The sequence below is a fragment of the Dipodomys ordii genome, unplaced genomic scaffold, assembly GCF_000151885.1.
Source record: "Dipodomys ordii isolate 6190 unplaced genomic scaffold, Dord_2.0 Scaffold15, whole genome shotgun sequence".
NCBI lineage: Eukaryota > Metazoa > Chordata > Mammalia > Rodentia > Heteromyidae > Dipodomys > Dipodomys ordii.
Window position 1 is genome coordinate 10,656,662 of NW_012267231.1, and position 17,289 is coordinate 10,673,950.

At 42.6% G+C, this 17,289-nt stretch overlaps 1 long non-coding RNA gene across 2 annotated transcripts; it reads left to right on the plus strand.

The window, feature by feature from the left end:
• The first annotated feature begins 4,800 nt into the window (after positions 1-4,800).
• LOC105982541 lies at positions 4,801-16,032 on the plus strand. Of its 2 annotated transcripts, XR_001174902.1 has the most exons (6): positions 4,801-4,945; positions 5,908-6,058; positions 6,691-6,884; positions 12,563-12,591; positions 14,041-14,179; positions 15,223-16,032. It is a non-coding gene; the product is annotated as an uncharacterized LOC105982541 (long non-coding RNA). The 2 variants fall into 2 exon arrangements; XR_001174901.1 differs by having other exon boundaries at positions 12,563-14,179.
• Positions 16,033-17,289: the final 1,257 nt, after the last annotated feature.

Consider the following 17,289-nt stretch of genomic DNA (forward strand, 5'->3'; position numbering starts at 1 on the left):
TATGCCCTTCTCACTCATCGGTGACTGAGGTCCAGCATGTTGCCTACCGTAGATAATATAGGGCTGAGTCACCACTTACTTCTGCTTACTCAGCTTCTTATATGGCCTCTGGCTAACAGCTCTGCCAAAGTGCCCATCCATTCAGGTGCTAGGTCTTTTGCTTTGCTCAGTTGGGTGTGTGTGCAGAAGGAGCAGAGATAAAGCAGAAGCATAAGTGAGACAGCCCACACCAGCACCCATAGGATTTGGCCAGTGACCTTTGTGTCTTGTTCTATCCTCAAATTTGTCATTGGTTTGTCTCCACTCCCCAGGGCGTGATGTCACAAAAGCCCCACAGGCAGTGATGCAGGAAGTAGCTTGGCGCTCTCTTGTACAAGTTGGTGGTGGTGCCTGTCTGCAAGCCCCATGAGCTGTTTGGGGACCTCTCTGCTGCTATGTCACTGAGGAAACCATTCTCATCACCAATGGGGTAGGTGGTGTCATGATTTTTGAGTCCTAAGAGAGATATGGTTCATTTCTTCTCCAGGGTGCCCTTTCAGTCTACCAATTTGGGCATTCCCTCTGTCCTCAGAAATACTTCCTACAATTGTTCTTCATACAGCCTGTCTTGAAGGTCTTAAGACATCCAAATGTCTGATGGGATTCACAGGAGCAATTGTGCCAAAAAATTGTTCTTGGATTTGGTGTCCCCAAAATATCATGAAAATCTGAAGAAAATGAGTGAAAAATCCCAATTCCTACTCTCCTGGGTGACTGAAGTTCAGCATGTTTGCATATCACAGCTAGTGTAGGAGTGAAGCAGGACTTACTTTCCCTAACTTATGTTCATGAACTATTCAAGGAAGCATCTCTACAGAAATGCCCAGTCAGCTACAAAGACCTTGAGATCATGCCTTTCTTTATGAGGTACGCATGGCAGGTTGAGACTGCCTGATGGGTCAAAAGAGACAGTGGGTAGAATTGCTTGAGGTTAGTGCAGAGAAGCTGGAAGTTAGCATCCAATAGTGAGTTTCAGGTTTATATACATCCAAGGGAAGAAGCAAGTTCGATTCAGGGCCCTTGTGGACATGAGACAAGCCTCACTGTATGACAGGACCCATTTCCCCTGGTAGCATGGACACAAAGACATAGAAAAAACTTGGCAATGATCCTTGTTTAGGATGTGCACAAAAGTGTAATGGAGGGGCTGGGAATATGGCTTAGTGGTAGAGTGCTTGCCTCACATACATGAAGCCTGGGTTCAATCCCTTAGTACCACATAAACTAGAAGTGGAACAGTGGCTCAAGTGGTAGACTGCTAGCCTTGAGCAAAAGTAGCTTAAGAACAGTGCCGAGGCTTTGAGTTCAAGCCCCAGGACTGGCAAAAAAAGGACAGGAAGGGGTGACAGTGAGTGGGACAATACCGTCTTCACAGAGTGTCTGTGGATTGTAGCTTGGCCAGCACTCCCCCGCGCCTTACCTGTGCTGGTCCCCATGGGATAGGTGTGTCATAACCAGCCTGACTCCACACTGGAAACACATGGATGTGAGCTTACCCCCACCTGCAATGACCTCTTACCTTTTGTATTGGGAAATAGCCAGAGGCAGTCCTCCACTTAGGATGGCCTACTAGGATCTTGTTGCTGAGTAGACTGTGGACTCCTCCCAGGGCTACCTTTTGACTTTCATCAGCAGAAGGCTCCCCTTGGTGGCCAGTTAGTTACTTAGGGGAGATTGTAGTGTAGGGATAAGCCCCACTTAATTCTGCCCACCTAGCTTCTAGATCAGCCTTTGGCTGATAAATGTGCCTTGGCACCCATTCAAAGATGCACTTGGAGGGTACGCAATAAGAACCTTTATGAAACAGCCACATTGCCACCCATAAGATCGTGGAGTTACCTTTGTGCCTTGGTCCATCCTCAACTTCGTCATGGACATGTCTCTACTCTCCAGATTATGCTGTCATAAAAGCCCCCAACTGGTTGATCTCCTATACAAGTTGGTGGTGCCTAGACCACAAGCCCCATGCTTTGTGACCCTCCACTGCTATGTCACAAAGGAACCTAACTGTTCTCAGCCCCAGTGGGCAGGTGGCTACTGGGAATATGGCCAGACATCAGGAGGTGCTCCTGTGACTAGTAAGGATGCAGACACATGGCACTGTTGGGCAAAATTCTTGTTTGGGCTGAAAGCTTATATCGTCTTTTGGCAGTCTAGACATGTGAGATTCACCATATGTGTGGTGTGTGTGTGTGTGAGTGTGTGTGTGTGTGTGTGTGTGTGTGTGTGCGTGCTTTATGAAATAAGCAGGGAGACTCAGGGCCTTAGAACTGTCTTATTTCTGGTAGACAGGCATGCATGGGGGTCCCTATCAGCATGCCCAACAAACAAGGCATGTAGATGCATAGTTGTACAAAGGTCACGTTGAGTTTGATCAGTTTGTACAAGGAAGTGTGGTCCAGAAGTAAGGTAATTTTTCTGGGCCTGTGTGGCCACAGGCATCCCAAAGTGTCTGGTTGATCTATTTTTGATAGTTCGAAGTAGTTCTGTTCAGTTGCTCATTGGGTGGGTTTCAGTTGGCAGAGGGTGGGTGAGGGTGCATCATCCTTGCTTAGAGGAAGCGAAAAAGAAGGTGCAGTTACCCTGGGATGTCTAGAGAGAAATGAGGCTTGCAGGAGGTCCCTTCTCTCTTGTCACTGAGCACAGGAGGAGATAGCTGGCATCGTGTGAATAGCTGCCCCTTGGTATGAAGGTGGTATGCCACGTAGATTTGCAGCAGGTGTCGGTACTGGTTGGGACTAGAGAGCTTGCCACCTACAAACGCACACACTAATCATAAGCATGAGGTGTGCAATGGAGTCATGCTGGGCCCCCTCATCAGGGAGAGCAACATATAAGAGGAAGAGAACACAGAAAGGATCAAAGCACTTTAGACATACAGATAAAGTAGATTGTGATTGTCACTCTTTGCTCCCATCCTTCTCTCAAGTGGGCATTTGATTTGTGACCAATTTACAGAGATTAAATTGGTGGAAGCCCAACAGGAAGCATGTCACAGAGGAGCCTGCCTTGATGGAAGATCAGAGTTTGTGGCCAGTGTGCAGGCCCTGTTTATTCACCAATACCTACCAAGTGACTGTGTGGCCCTGAAAGGTAAGCCAAGTTTCTTTTGTGGAAAGAATATTGTTGACATGGACTGGGACTTGTATCCAAATAGGACTTGTTTTCTACATTCTACCCAATGCTAGGGAAATGCATGTGGCCAAAGAGCACTCTTGGAAATTCTTGTGAAATCGAGTGTTTTCTTCTCACCTGTGGAAAAACCCTTTGGGCATAGATCAATGATAATTCCCTAAAAACCATTCCATGGAAAAACTGAACAAAATGAGTGAAAACTCATTCCCATCTCCGCTCATCGGTGACTGGGGTCCGGCACTTTTTGCACAAGCCAGCTAGTGTAAGAGCCGGGAAGGCCTTTCCCTCACATGAATTCGTGCCCCCAGCACGGACTGCAGCCCTAGACAGGTAGCCAGCCATCGCAGTGGGCCCTGGCACTCACCGTTCCTTTCTCCAGTGGGGCTTGCCTTTGAGGCCGAGGTTTGGCCGACTCGTCTGGGTCTTGCTTCTGTTCATGTCTAGAGCTGCCAGCCAACCAGTTAGCACATTCTTGCTCTGCTTGCCGACACCATGGTCTTTGGCCACTTTGGCGCTGTCCGGTTGCCACTCTCTTGTCCAGGGAATGAATACAGAGCGTTTGAAAGGCATACACTGGAGAACGGCTGCCATCGACACACTGCAATGCATAAACTCATACAACTAATCCTTTCACCACTACCGTCTAACACTTGCACAAAGAAACACCAACCCCCAGGCACAGGCACACGAAAATACAAGTACGCATGAATACGCGCTTGTGCGCACACACACAAAAACACTCACCGACCCAATAATGCATCCCAAGTTTTGCTTGCTGTTCTACGAGCCGTTGTGCTCAGGAGAAAGGCTAGCCATCTGAGGGGTGGATAAGAGAATGAAAGATAGCTATGGAGCTAGGGTAAGGAGGAACTTGTGCCGGGTCAGCCCTTAGCCTTGGTTCTTTGTTCAACCAGGCTCTTGATTTCCCTTGGCTCACAGGCACTGATTTCCCAGGAGGTCTTGGGTCAATGTGGCCTCAGGTTCGAAGCCAGGTCCAGAGAGCTGTATAGCCTTGAAGATGCCTGAGCCGGCCAAATGCTCCATGACCCTTCATGTTCAGTGCATTGCCCCTGAGGAGAACAAGGTAAGCCTTTGTGTACTCAAGAGGGTCCCACTGTCCTGGGTGTGGGTTGGAGATTGTCATGGCTTGCATTTGGCGTTATGGCAATGGCCTGCCCAAAGCTGCTTCTGAACCATGTTGGCGGTACTAGGCTGGTGAAACGAGACAGGCTTTAAGTGACAGACACTGGATGGATGAGTGCAGTTGGCTGCCAGAGATATCAAGGCATGGGCCTGAGAGCAGGTGGCCCCGGGAGATTACCAAGGACTGGCTCCAACAGGGTAGCTGCCCCACAACACCTTTATGTCCCCACAAATGCACACCAACAAACATCCAATCCAATTAACACGCAACAGCCACACATGCCCAACCCATGGGCCCCGACATATAGCTTGGTAGACCAGGAGGCCTGTCACAGGCTCATGGTCATGGTGAATATGTTGAGAGTTTGACAGGAGAAGAGAGATAGGGAGTTGGGGCAAGCTTTGAGTTGGCATGACAGGTCAGCTCTTGGCCTTGTTCCTTTTCCTCAAGGGCGCTCTTGATTGTTCTTGGTCCCCAGGCGCTGATTGCCCAGGATGCCTTCGGTCAGCGGGACCTCGGGGTGCATGCCAGGCCCAGGGAGCAGTGTAGCCTTGAAGGGGCGCGAGCCGCCCGGCCTGCTCCCTGTCCCGCCGTGGACGGTGCATCGGCGGCCCCGGGGAGAGAGAGGTGAGCCTTACTGGGCCCAAGGGGGTTCCGTGGTGGTCCTTGGTGTGGGTGGGAGCTGCTCAAGGCTTGCCGTTTGGCGTTGCGGCAAACGTCCTGGCCAGTGCTGCTCGCGCCCCGCGGGCCGGGTCCCGCTCGGCGCCCAGAGCCTGTGCTTGGATCGATGATGATTCCCCAAAAAAACATTCCTTGGAAAAGCTGAACAAAATGAGTGAAAACTCACTCCCGTCTCCGCTCATCGGTGACTGAGGTCCGGCACTTTTTGCACGAGCCAGCTAGTGTAGGAGCCGGGAAGGCCTTTCCCTCTCACGCATTTGTGCCCCCAGCACGGGCGGCAGCCCTAGACAGGTAGCCAGCCATCGCAGTGGGCCCTGGCACTCACCGTTCCTTTCTCCAGTGGGGCTTGCCTGTGAGGCCGAGGTTTGGCCGACTCGTCTGGGTCTCGCTTCTGCTCAGGTGTCTAGAGCTGCCAGCCAACTAGTTAGTAGCACCTCCTTGCTCTGCTTGCCGACTCTGTGGTCTCTGGCCACGTGGGCGCCGTCGGGCTGCCAGTCCCTTGTCCAGGGGACGAATAGGCGGCGTTTGAGAGGCATACACCCGCAAACGGCTGCCTTGGACACACCGCAACGCATAGACTCCAACAACCAATCCCTTCACCACCACCGTCTCACACTTGCACAAAGAAACCCCAACCCCAACCCCCAGGCACAGGCACAGGCACACGAACACACACGCACGTGCGCCCGCTCACACACACGCGCGCACACACACGTCCTGTGCGACCCAAGTTTGGCTTGCCTTCCTACGAGCTGTTGTGCTCATGGGCCAGACAAGCCCCGTGAGGGTGGGATAGGAGAATGAAAGAGAGCTATGGAGCTAGGGCAAGGAGGGAGTTTTGCGTGACGCGTCAGCCATTGGCCTTGGTTCTTTTCTCAACGGCCCTCTTGATTCCTCTTGGCTCCCAGGCGCTGATTTCCCAGAAGACCTTGGGTCAGCGGGGCCTCGGGTTGGCAGCCAGGCCCAGAGAGCAGTGTAGCCTTGAAGGGGCGCGAGCCGCCCGGCCTGCTGCGTCGTGACTCGCCGTGGACAGTGCATCGGCCCCGAGGAGAGAGGGAGGTAAGCCTCGCTGAGTGCCCGAGGGGGTCCCACTGTCCTCGGTGTGGGTTGGAGCTTGGCCTGCCCCGAGCTGCTGGCGCCCAGCGTGCCGTGTGCTGCTTGGCGCCCAGCGGGTGTGCTTGGATCGATGATGACTCCCCAAAATAACATTCCTTGGAAGCTGAACAAAATGAGTGAAAACTCTATAACCGTCGTTCTCATCGTGACTGAGGTCCAGAGTCAGGCAGTGTAGGAGCGGGGCCCGAGTTGCAGTCGCACACATTCTTTGCTCTTTTGGAACACTGGCTGTATATCCTCTCCCTGGCTCACACTGTATTTTTTCTTTGGTGTGAGACTGGGATGGTGTGTTTTTTTAACAGGAATATTTGACCACAGTTATGTCACCCTTGGCTGCACAAGTATATACTGTGCGAAACATTTATGTGCCTTTGCGCCCACCCCCACAGACACATAGTTTCCTTGCATGTTTCTCAGGTGTTACTTGCTATTCATGGTTCTGGCACACCCTGAGGGTCTACTAGGAAAGTAGAGTATTGATTGCAAGTTTTGATTAGCTCTCTGTAGGTAGTAGAGTTGTGTTTTTTGCTTTGTTCCTTTTCTTAACATTGATTTTAGTTTCTCTTGTTTTCCAGGTTGTGGTATGCAAGTATGACTTCAGTTCGTGGGGCGGCATGTTGGTCTGAAGGCCTATCACTGTGGACACTTCAAGCAGCACGATTCTTGTGCCTCTCTTTTTCTCCTAGTCCCTAGAGAGTTTTACTATGTATAGTTTTGTGCCACATGGCCTGCTTTCTGTTCATTCCTGGCCCTTTTATCTCTTAGGAAGGTAAGACTTAGCTGCTCAAATTTTCTTTTTGTAGCTTTTGTCTTTTAAATGGTATTAGTTTTTGTGTGTGTGTGACCTATCAATGTTCTCTCATCAGCTCTGCAATCTAGTTTTTCCTTGAAAATTTGTGGTCCCAGAAAATTTCCTGTTTTTTAGTGACTCTCCAATGACATCTTCTTTGTAGTGATCTAAATTATTCAAATATCAATAACCGTGATCGTTTTTAATTGTGTTTGTTACACAGTGTATCCATGAAGCTAGTTATCATTGATATTCTTTTACCTCTCAGTTCACCAAATTTTGTGATCTCCTAGTTATATGTACTCCATAATCTCTTTGTCCCTCCTTGCTCTTTTGGCTGAATTTTTCACTGGAATTCTCACCTATCTTACATGGCATTGTTACCAATTATCTTTTCTTATTATGTTTTTTGGGGGGCCTGGTGTTCTGTTTGTAGTTGGTTCCCTGGAACTGTTCAACATGAGGAAGGGTTATGTTGACTTGCACAAGTTGTACTCAGTTTTGTTAAGTCCACACTTGCAGGCTTGCACTGGTATGTTTCTTGTTTTATGTTTGCTTTTATTTTGCTTACCCAGTTTGTCCTGGAAGGAGACCCTGTGTCTGGGTGATCACATGTGTGCTAGTGTTGGTACCCTGTTTGATATTGTGGTTGGTGGCATACATGTAGGTAGCTGATCATATGAGGCTCATATCTGGTGTACTGGGACTTCAGGTTGAATCTTATATCTTATTTGAGTTTCCTGGTGGCTCTTACCCTGCCTGGCGAATGACAATTATGCCATAGTTTAGTTATTTTTTTTCTTTTTTAAGTGTGTGGCTGGTGCATGTCATTTTGTGACATTGAGCCAGGATGCCCAGTCTGGAGAGCGAATCCATCTAATGAAGAATGGACTCTAGGATATACCATATTTGCCTCTCAATAGTGACGTGTTCAGGCATGTACCAGTATGCCTAACAAGCCTTTTTTACTTAGGGTCTACTTTTTCACCTGAACTGACTTTTCAGTCCTTTGTTCTCTTGACTGTCATCTTCTTAGCTAATTATAAATGTACATACACTACCATCAAGCAATAGGTCTTCAGTTAGAATATACAAGATGCATGTATTTGTTTAATAATACCAAAATCATGTCTATTTCTGAGTGCCCTTGTATTTCTTCTCATCCAGCTATGTATAACTAAAGAACTCAATGTCTATAAGGGCCCTTCATTGTATTGTAGTCTCTGAAGTTACTGTTTATGTGTCTCCTTTGAAATTCCTTTATTTTTTCCTGTTTAACTAGCTTACTTGATTTTTTTTAGTGTCCAATTTATCCTCCAGTTTAAAACATGCAATGACAATAGAGACAAAAATCCCTTAAGGTTATTTTCAGTTCTCCTTTGTGCAGAATGTCTGTTGTATTATAACTTTGCCCTTGGTTATATGCCATCATTAAGTGTATTTTCTCTCAGCCAAGTAACAGTCTTTTTGTAATATATAGGAGGGACAGATTTTTTTTTTAATTTTGTTGGTCATGGGAGCTGAACTCTGGGCCTGGGCACTGTCCCTGAGCTCTTCAGCTCAAGGCTAGCACTCACCACTTGATCCACAGTGCCACTTCTGGCTTTTTTCTGTTTATGTCGTGCTGAGGAATCAAACCCAGGGCCTAATGCATGCAAGGCAAGCACTCTACAACTAAGCCAACTTCACAGCCCAAGGAACAGATTTTAAATGATATTGAGGCAGTTTAGGTGACACATTACTATATTTGGTCAGTATCCCAGATTATGATGCCATATTTGGTGGTATCACAAAAGTGAACAATGTGGTTACCCTTATTGTTGCCATGTTCCTGTTAGTAGAGAGAATTATAAAGCCAGTATACATTTCTTATTTGCAGTGATATGTGAGCCAGTGTTTCATGGGGTGATATGGCATGTTTGCATGTAAGGCTGTATACAATGGAAGAGAACTCTTGTTTGTTCACCCCAAGAGAGATTGTGTTTATATCCATGATTATGTAGGTACTGATGTCCTTCCTTCCATTCAATATCATATTATTTTCCATAGTGATGTACCCTAAATGTCCCCTAAATGTCATGTGAGCTTAGATAATCTATGCTGGCCTTTGACGTAGATGCTAGATAATAGTATAGGACTAGTTGGCATTGCCCTTGTAACCTGTTCATCTGTGTGCTTTTTAAGCACCTCTTTTTACTTCTCAAATGGTTTTATAATGGAAAGTGAAGATTAGTCTTTATAAAATACCTAAAATGTTGTTGATTTCTTACATTTTAATGGAATATTATTTTATCTTAAAAAACAAGATCCTGCCAGGCACTGGTGGCTATACCTATAATCCTAGTTACTCAGGAGGCTGAGATCTGAGGACTGCAGTTTGAAGCCAGCACAAAGTCTGTGTTCAAGGCCCAGGACCAGAAAAACAAACCCTTCCAGGCATTGCTGGCTCACACCTTTAACTTTAGCTATCTTGAGGCAGAGAACTGAGAATCCTTGTTGGAAGCCAGCCAGGAAAGATAATTTCTTAATAATTTTTTTCTCCAATTAACCACCCCCAAAAGCCAGACATGAAGGTGTGGCTCAAGTGGTAGAGCTCTAACTCTGAGCACAAAGAAAGTACTTGGGCCCTGAGTTCAAGCACCAGGATGGGCACAAAAATAAAAGAGAAGGTCCTTCCATTTGCAACAGCATGGATGAAGCTTGAGGCCATGATGCTGAAGGAAATGAGGCAGACATAGATAGAAAAATGGTAAATTATTTGTGGACTCAGTAGAAAAGTATTAATTGGTTTTGGATAAGGCATAGAGGATATTGAGGGATGGAGCGTAAAGGCTATAAAATGTCACTTGTGTAGATTAACCTATATCACATGGACTTCTGGAGAATGTAAAATGTGTTAGAAATACTGTACCGTGTAGTAATGTTTGTTAATAGAAAGTACTTTAAGTACTAATCACTAAAAAAGAAAAGAGGGTATTTATACAAAATTATTGATCTATTAATATGCTTCCTTATAGTAATTATTATACTTTATCTATTTATATATATACATGTAAACGTATTTATACATTGAATTTGTATTTGTATATCTTAAATTATATTATGTATTTTTAATTTTCAATTTTTAAAAAATAATTCTTAAGTAGTTTTACAAGGATGTTTCAGTTCAGCCTGTCAGGTTCAAATAGGATGCATCTTGATGGTTGCCACCCCTTTCATTATTCTACCCTATATCTTCTTAACTCCATCCATCTTCTCAATTTAAATAATAACTTAAAGCTAGGTGCTAGTAGCTCATGTCTGTAATCCTATTCGAGTGAGATCTAGAGTATTACATTTAGAAGACAGCCAGGTTAGACAAACTTCTTGGAACTCAATCTCCAAAATAAGAAGCAAAAAGCTGGCCTACAGGCATGGCTCCAGTGATAGAGCACCAGCTGAACAAGTAGGCTCAGCCATGAATTTAAGTGTGAGTCATGAGTTCAAACCCCAACCAAAAGAATAAAAGAGAAGACCAAAAGCCGGGCACTGGTGGCTCACGCCTGTAATCCTAGCTACTCAGGACACTGAGATCTAAGGATCACAGCTCAAAGCCAGCCCGAGCAGGAAAGACCGTGAGACTCCTATTTCCAATAAACCACCAGAAAACCGGAAGTGGCACTGTAGCTCAAATGGTAGAGCGCTCGCCTTGAGCTGAAGAGCTGAGGGACAGCACCCAAGCCCAGAGTTCAAGCCCTACAACCAACCAAAAAAAAAGAAGAAGAAGAAGGCCAGGCGTCAGTGGCTTACACCTGTAATCCTCAGAATGCTGAGATCTGAGGATCATGGTTCAAAGCTAGCCCTGGTAAGAAAGTCTATGAGACTCTTATCTCCAGTTAACCACCAGAAAACCAAAGTGGCTCAAGTAGTAGAGCACTTGCCTTTTGCTGAAGAGCTTAGGGACAGCACCCAGGCCCAGCTCTATGACTGGCAAAAAGAAAACAAATCCTCTTCCATATGCCCCTCTGTTCAGAGCAATGAGTGAACTGTCATGTAGTTTGTCAAATGCATCATTATGTTTTCTTCTAAACTTTTTTTTTGTATGTGCCAGTACTGGGCCTTGAACTCAGGAAATCAAGTTCTTACTCAGCTTTTTCATTCAAGACTGGTAGTCTATCTTTTGATCCACATCTTCATGCCAACTTTCCTTAGTTAATTGGAGATGTTGAGTCTCTCAATTTTGTCTGCTGATCTGGCTTTAGCCTCAATCCCCAAATCTCAGCCTCCTGAGTGCCTAGAATTACAGGCATGAGTCACATGTACCAGGTTTGTTTTTCTGTAAATTCTTAATAGTAAACACTTAATTGGCCAGTTATTATTCAACTTTTCTGCCTGAGCTCTATTTTGTAACAAGTGACAGCAGAATTCTTCCTATTACACCATTTACTATTATTATTACACCATTTACTTTTTTATTTTTTATTTATTTATTTTTTGCTGTTCCTAGAGCTTGAATCACGGATCTGGGTGCTGACCTTGAGATTTTTTCTTTCCTTTTTTTTTCTTTCTTTTTTTCTTTTTTTGTTGTTGTTGGTCATAGCACTTGAACTCAGGGCCTGCTCATGGTCATGAGCTCTTTTGCTCAAGACTAGCACTCTACCACTTTGAGCCACAGTGCCACTTCTAGTTTTTTGTTGGTTAATTGGAGATAAGGGTCTCATGGACCCTAGTAACATACAGAAATGGGGGAGGAGGAAGAAAAAAGAAGGAAATACAGAAAGAGGAAAATTCTCACAAGTTGGGTTTTGTGCCAAGAGGAATGCAATTGATAAAACTTTATACCCATATGAATTACTAAAACTGAGAATGAAAGAGGAGGCATCATTACTAATCCCATAGGTTATTTTAAGAATATTATTGGTTTTCAGTGAAGAACTATAGATGGAAACAAAGTTCTAATTTCACCTACAACTCAGTATCACAACATTGAAATTTTGGTTTTTATTGGTATCTCTGCTCATTCTTGTCAATTTCTAGAAGGTACTACAGTAACATAGTATCATTGAATGTAATCTCACAGTTTATAGATTGTTGAGATTTTTGTAAGGAACTCAGTCATTTATTTTGGGTAGTTTCTCACATTAAGTGTCTCACTTTTTTCCCATGTAGTGGGGATTGAAGTCAGGGCTCCAGGCTTATTAGGCAGGGGCTGTACCGCTTGAGCCACACCTCCAGTTGCCTCTCACATTAAAAATATTGTAGAAACTGGGCACTGGTGTCTCATGCCTGTAATCCTAGCTACTCAGGAGGCTTGAGATCTGAGGATCACTGTTGAAAGTCAGCCCAGACAAAAAAGTCTGTGAGACTCTTATCTCCAATAAACTACGCTGAAAAAGCCAGATGTGTTGCCTGCTCAAGTGGCACTAGCCTTGCACATAAAGGCCCAGGCCCTGAGTTTAAGCCCCAAGAATAGCAAAGAAAAGACTAGCAAAAAAATCATAATAAATAAAATAGTATCTATCTATCTATCTAACCATGTGTGTGTGTGTGTGTGTGTGTATAGTTGGCTTCCATAATTTTATACTTTTACATTCTAGAATACTTGACGTTTCTAAACCTAGCTTATACCATAAAAGCATTGTGCATCAAGTATATTTGAATGATTCCTTCTCTTTTAGGAACCAAGATGATACTGGGCCAAAATGAGGTTTGTATCTTAAGATTGTCCTTGAGGTCTCAGCAGTTGTGTCTGAGTTGTGTCTTGGCTGTGAGTATTGAAGAGTGTAGTGAAGAATTTCTTGTGAAGAATTCTCATACCAGAAAAAGTATTTGGATATTCATGACAGTTTCTACTTCTAGATCACCTTCTAGTTCCTCAATGTGGTCAATTCTGATAGTTACCTTATAGATATCAACACATACATGTGTATATACATACATACATATGAATACACACATATACATCACATATGCTTCCACGTTTATAACCCCATGGAGCCTGTTCCTGCTTGTTTTTAACCCCTACTGATTCTAATTCCCCAAAAGTAACCCATTTCTATAACAACCTTATTCTACTTCAACCTTCCTCCCTCCTTCAGTTACTCTTGGCCTCCTTTCTTCTCACTTTTTTTTGTCCTTCTGATCTCTGTGTGGTCCCCAAGCATGCCATGTACCCTAGGATGTGTAAGTAATACAATCTTTATTCCTATCTGTGTAGCTGCTAATCATTGAAGGGATGCAATCTATCTTAAAGACCCTAAATTAAAAACAAAGAAAATAGAAGTGTTTCCAAATTATAATTTGTGGCAGCCTAGAATACCTTGCATGCAGCATCTGTTGGACAGGTGGCTTCCTCATCTCTCATGATGCCTTGCCCACCACTAAGCCTTATCCTTTCCACAATGCTCCTAATACTTGCCACAAGGAGTGGGGTTTTATAGATCAGAGTACTTACACCGTGACATAATTAGCTTGGCTTGATTTGTCTTTGTCTGAGAAGTCAGCAAAGAGATGCTGACCTTCATGTATATGGATGCACAAGGCAGATTCCCTCAGATAATGGCAGCTTGCTCAGTTCCCCTTGTATTAGTAAAGGGTTCACTGTATCTGGACATTCCTGTATTGGCCTATGTTGCTTAATTCCATTGCCCTCTTGGCTTTGTTAGAGCATTATGTGAGGGAAAGGATTGGTTAGGAGAATATAACAGTAGATGTTGGTGTCTTATTTTTCTCACAGACTACGACATACATTATTCTGTAAAGATGGCCTTGGGAAATTGATGACTTAGAAATAAGTTTAGTTTTCCAGTACAGTTGGTAGGAGCCCTACTTAGGCTTTACTGGGAAGTAATAGACAACATTTTCATCATGCTATATACAATTGTGACATTATTTTTTATTTTATAATATTTAGTTTTAGTAGTATATTTATCTTGCTAGCATAGATGTGCAAAGATGTGCATGTTTGCGCACATGACACAGAGAAGACTTAACCAACATTCACCATTCCTATCTAGTTGCCACACAACACAGAATAAATACATTATTGTTTCATTATGTGTGTATGTATGTGATACATGTTTATAGATGCATCTGCATACATGTGTGTATTTCTTCTTAAAATGTTCATTTTTTTCCTTTCTTTTTTTTCTGTCAGGCGATGATAGAGCCCAACAGGGTAGAGAAGTTGTTACTGCCCTTGCCTTAACTCTCAACTATCAATTCTAAGAAATTAGTTGACAGTTTACTTCCCAAATCTTCATTCCTATATATGGTCACATGGATGTCTTCGACAGGTATAATGTCTATGTGGGTAGGGGCTGCATGTTTATAAGAGTCCTAGGATGGGGGGGATATAAATTGATAGATCTTCTCCTTAAGTTTATCCTTAGTTATAGCCAGGCAGCATTAAAAAGCACCAAGAATCAGATAAATGTGGATATAAAAATGGGGAGGTACAGAGCTGTGATCATAATAGTTCTTGAATTGAGGAGTTTTCCTTAACAAACTCTGCCCTCAATGAAAATCTAACTCTAACCAGTCCATTATAGCTGAGCTCTTTATATATTATTAATTCATCAATTACATGTAATTTCATATAACTACTTTTATTTACTTTATTCTAGTCAGTAATTTTTCTTTGTCAGTTGTGGAGCTTCAACTCAGATCCTGGGCATTGTCCCTGAGCTTTTTTTGCTCAAGGCTAGTGCTCTACCACTTTGAACCAGAGTGCTACTTCCAATTTTTTGGTGGCTAATTGGAGAGTCTCACAGACCTTCATGCTAGGGCTGCCTTTGAACCATGATCCTCAGATCTCACCCTCCTGAATAGGTAGGATTTACAGGCATGAGTTATCAGCATCCAGCCCTAGTCAGGTATTTTTTCTTTACTTTTTTTGGTGACATAGATACCTTGTCAATTACCTGCCACTGATAAGTTCCCAATAAATTTTTGTTGCAAATAAACATGAGTATATTTTAATTGATTTTCTGAATAACTTGTCCTGCTAGGCAGTGAAAGGTAAAACACTTGTTACAAAAAGTAACAGGCATAATTTTCAGTGTGAATCAGGTAATTTATTCCATTTTGGAAATGTGCAAGAGAGACCATGAAGAAGTTTGCTGATCCAGAAGTATATAGATCTATGCATACCAAGCTATCATTTCAAAATGAGGAAGTAAGGGACAAGTAAGGCATGGCTCAACTGGTAGAGCTTCACTTGGAAGCAAGAAAACAGTGAGAGTGAGGTCTTGAGTTCAAGCCAAAAAGAAAAAAAGGAAAGAAAAGAATGAAAAGAACATGTTTCTCACCTAAGCTAATTTTCCCTGTGTCCTTGTAGGGTGACCACATTGAGTGGATTTGCTACAGTTGATGCCATTACTTATATACCAGCTTCATCAAAACAACGCTACAGTCTTCTTTATGCCCGGTGACACCTCTCTTCCTGGGTGGCAGTGGATTCCTCCTGCAGATAAGAAATGCTTAACTGAGAAATGCTCATATTGGGATATCACCGTTGAGACTTTAATTTGGGCATGGTGACTGTTTCCCTTGCTGCCGCTTGACTCAATCACAGGAGCCTCAAATAAATTGCACAAGAAGCTCAAAATGGTGGAAATGCTCAGTGCTCCTATAAATATATATTTACCATTTTTCTTTGCCACATGATAAATTTTTAAAGCTGATATATTCAAAAGAAACTTCATCATTTTTCTCAAAAATTCAAAGAACAAATAATAGAATAAGCTAGGGGCCCTCCTCTCTGCAACTCAATTGTCAGTTTTCCTATATTCATTTTTTTTAGTGTGCAAATGGACATGCAAGCTATTCTGGAGTGGGTATTTAGAAGTGAACCCATATTGTAACACATTCTTCTGCCAATTACCTCTTCCATTTAAGTCTTTTCAGTGGTTTTTTTTCTATTTCAGTAATACATATACATCTGTGTCATTTGTTGAATGACTGCATGACTATTGTGTAGATAAAATATAATTAAATGTTTTATGGATTTCTCATTCATAGTTATTTATGTTAGTACCAAATTTCTGTGCAATGAACAGAACAACAATTCTGCATTTGTCTATGATATTAAGTTTACCTAGCAATTGAATTACTGGAATTAAAGATATGAACATTTAAGATTTTGAAACTTATGGAAAGATTTCTTTGAAAAAATGTGGTTAACCATTTTATTCTCACTGGCAATGAATGAGATTGCCAACTTTCCCATATCCATGCAAATAATGAATTTTAAACGTACTTAAAATTTTGCAAATGTGATAGGCCAACTATTGTCTTAAATTGTATTTCTTTTTTTGAGTTTGATCATTGTTTTTCATGTGTTTATTAGTCATCTGTATTTTTAATTTCTTCTTTATGTCCAATTCTGGGGTGTTGATTTTCGTCTCAGATTTCAATGAACACATTTACTATTGGTGGAATAAGCTTTCAGATTGTCAAGCATTACAGATATTTTTATGCACTTTTAAACTTTGTTTTTATTCTAGGAATGTGTATAATTGTTATATGTCCAAGTATATAACCATGTTCGCTTTATAGCTTCTGGTTTCATGTCATATTGGAAAGGTATTTTACCAAGTCCATAAAACTCTTCACCTGTGTTAACTTCTAATTCTTTGTGGGTTTTTTTTTCAGTCAAATTCTTATATCATGAGAACTTTTTTTGTTTTGAACTCTTAAATTGCCAAGTTATTTGCCATTATGCGATTATTTGCCAATAATTGCCCATTTATCTGTAATGCCATCTTGCGCCTATGCTGTATTCTCATCTGGCTGGCTCCATTTTTGTTCTGTGGATCTGTGTGTCTCTTCTTCTGCCTCCTGTCTCATGTGTCTTCTTACTGGACGAAATTACAGTTTAGACTGCAATTTCATCAGACTTAATAAATTAATTTGGGGAAATTGGTTTTCAGTAATATTGTCTTCACAATGAAGAACAATGTGTGTCTCTTATTCATAAAAACTTAAATTGCTATTAACATTTTTGACTTTAGTGATGAGATTTTTCTTTTACTTTGTTCATGTTTTCTGAACCTGGAAGTTTTGTTTTTTTGAGGGGCAAGTGGTCACCTCTCAATACTTTTCATATTTTTTTTCAAAATGTGGACAGAATTATTTGCAAAAATTGATAGCTTTAATTCTCTTCTTCCAATACATGATTTTGGTTAAGTTGATAAAGTCCATATACTGGTCCTTTCAGAGCACTTAAACAATGTTGACATATCACCCACCCTTGATTTAAATGGGCCTTTAATGGAATGCTTCTTGGGTTGCAATGCACATTTTTTTGCTGGTCTGCTTCTCTAAAGACCACCCAAAAGTGCTATGAATGAGCAAAGCTGAGTTTATTAAATTTACTGCAGCAAGGGAAAACACCACCTTGACA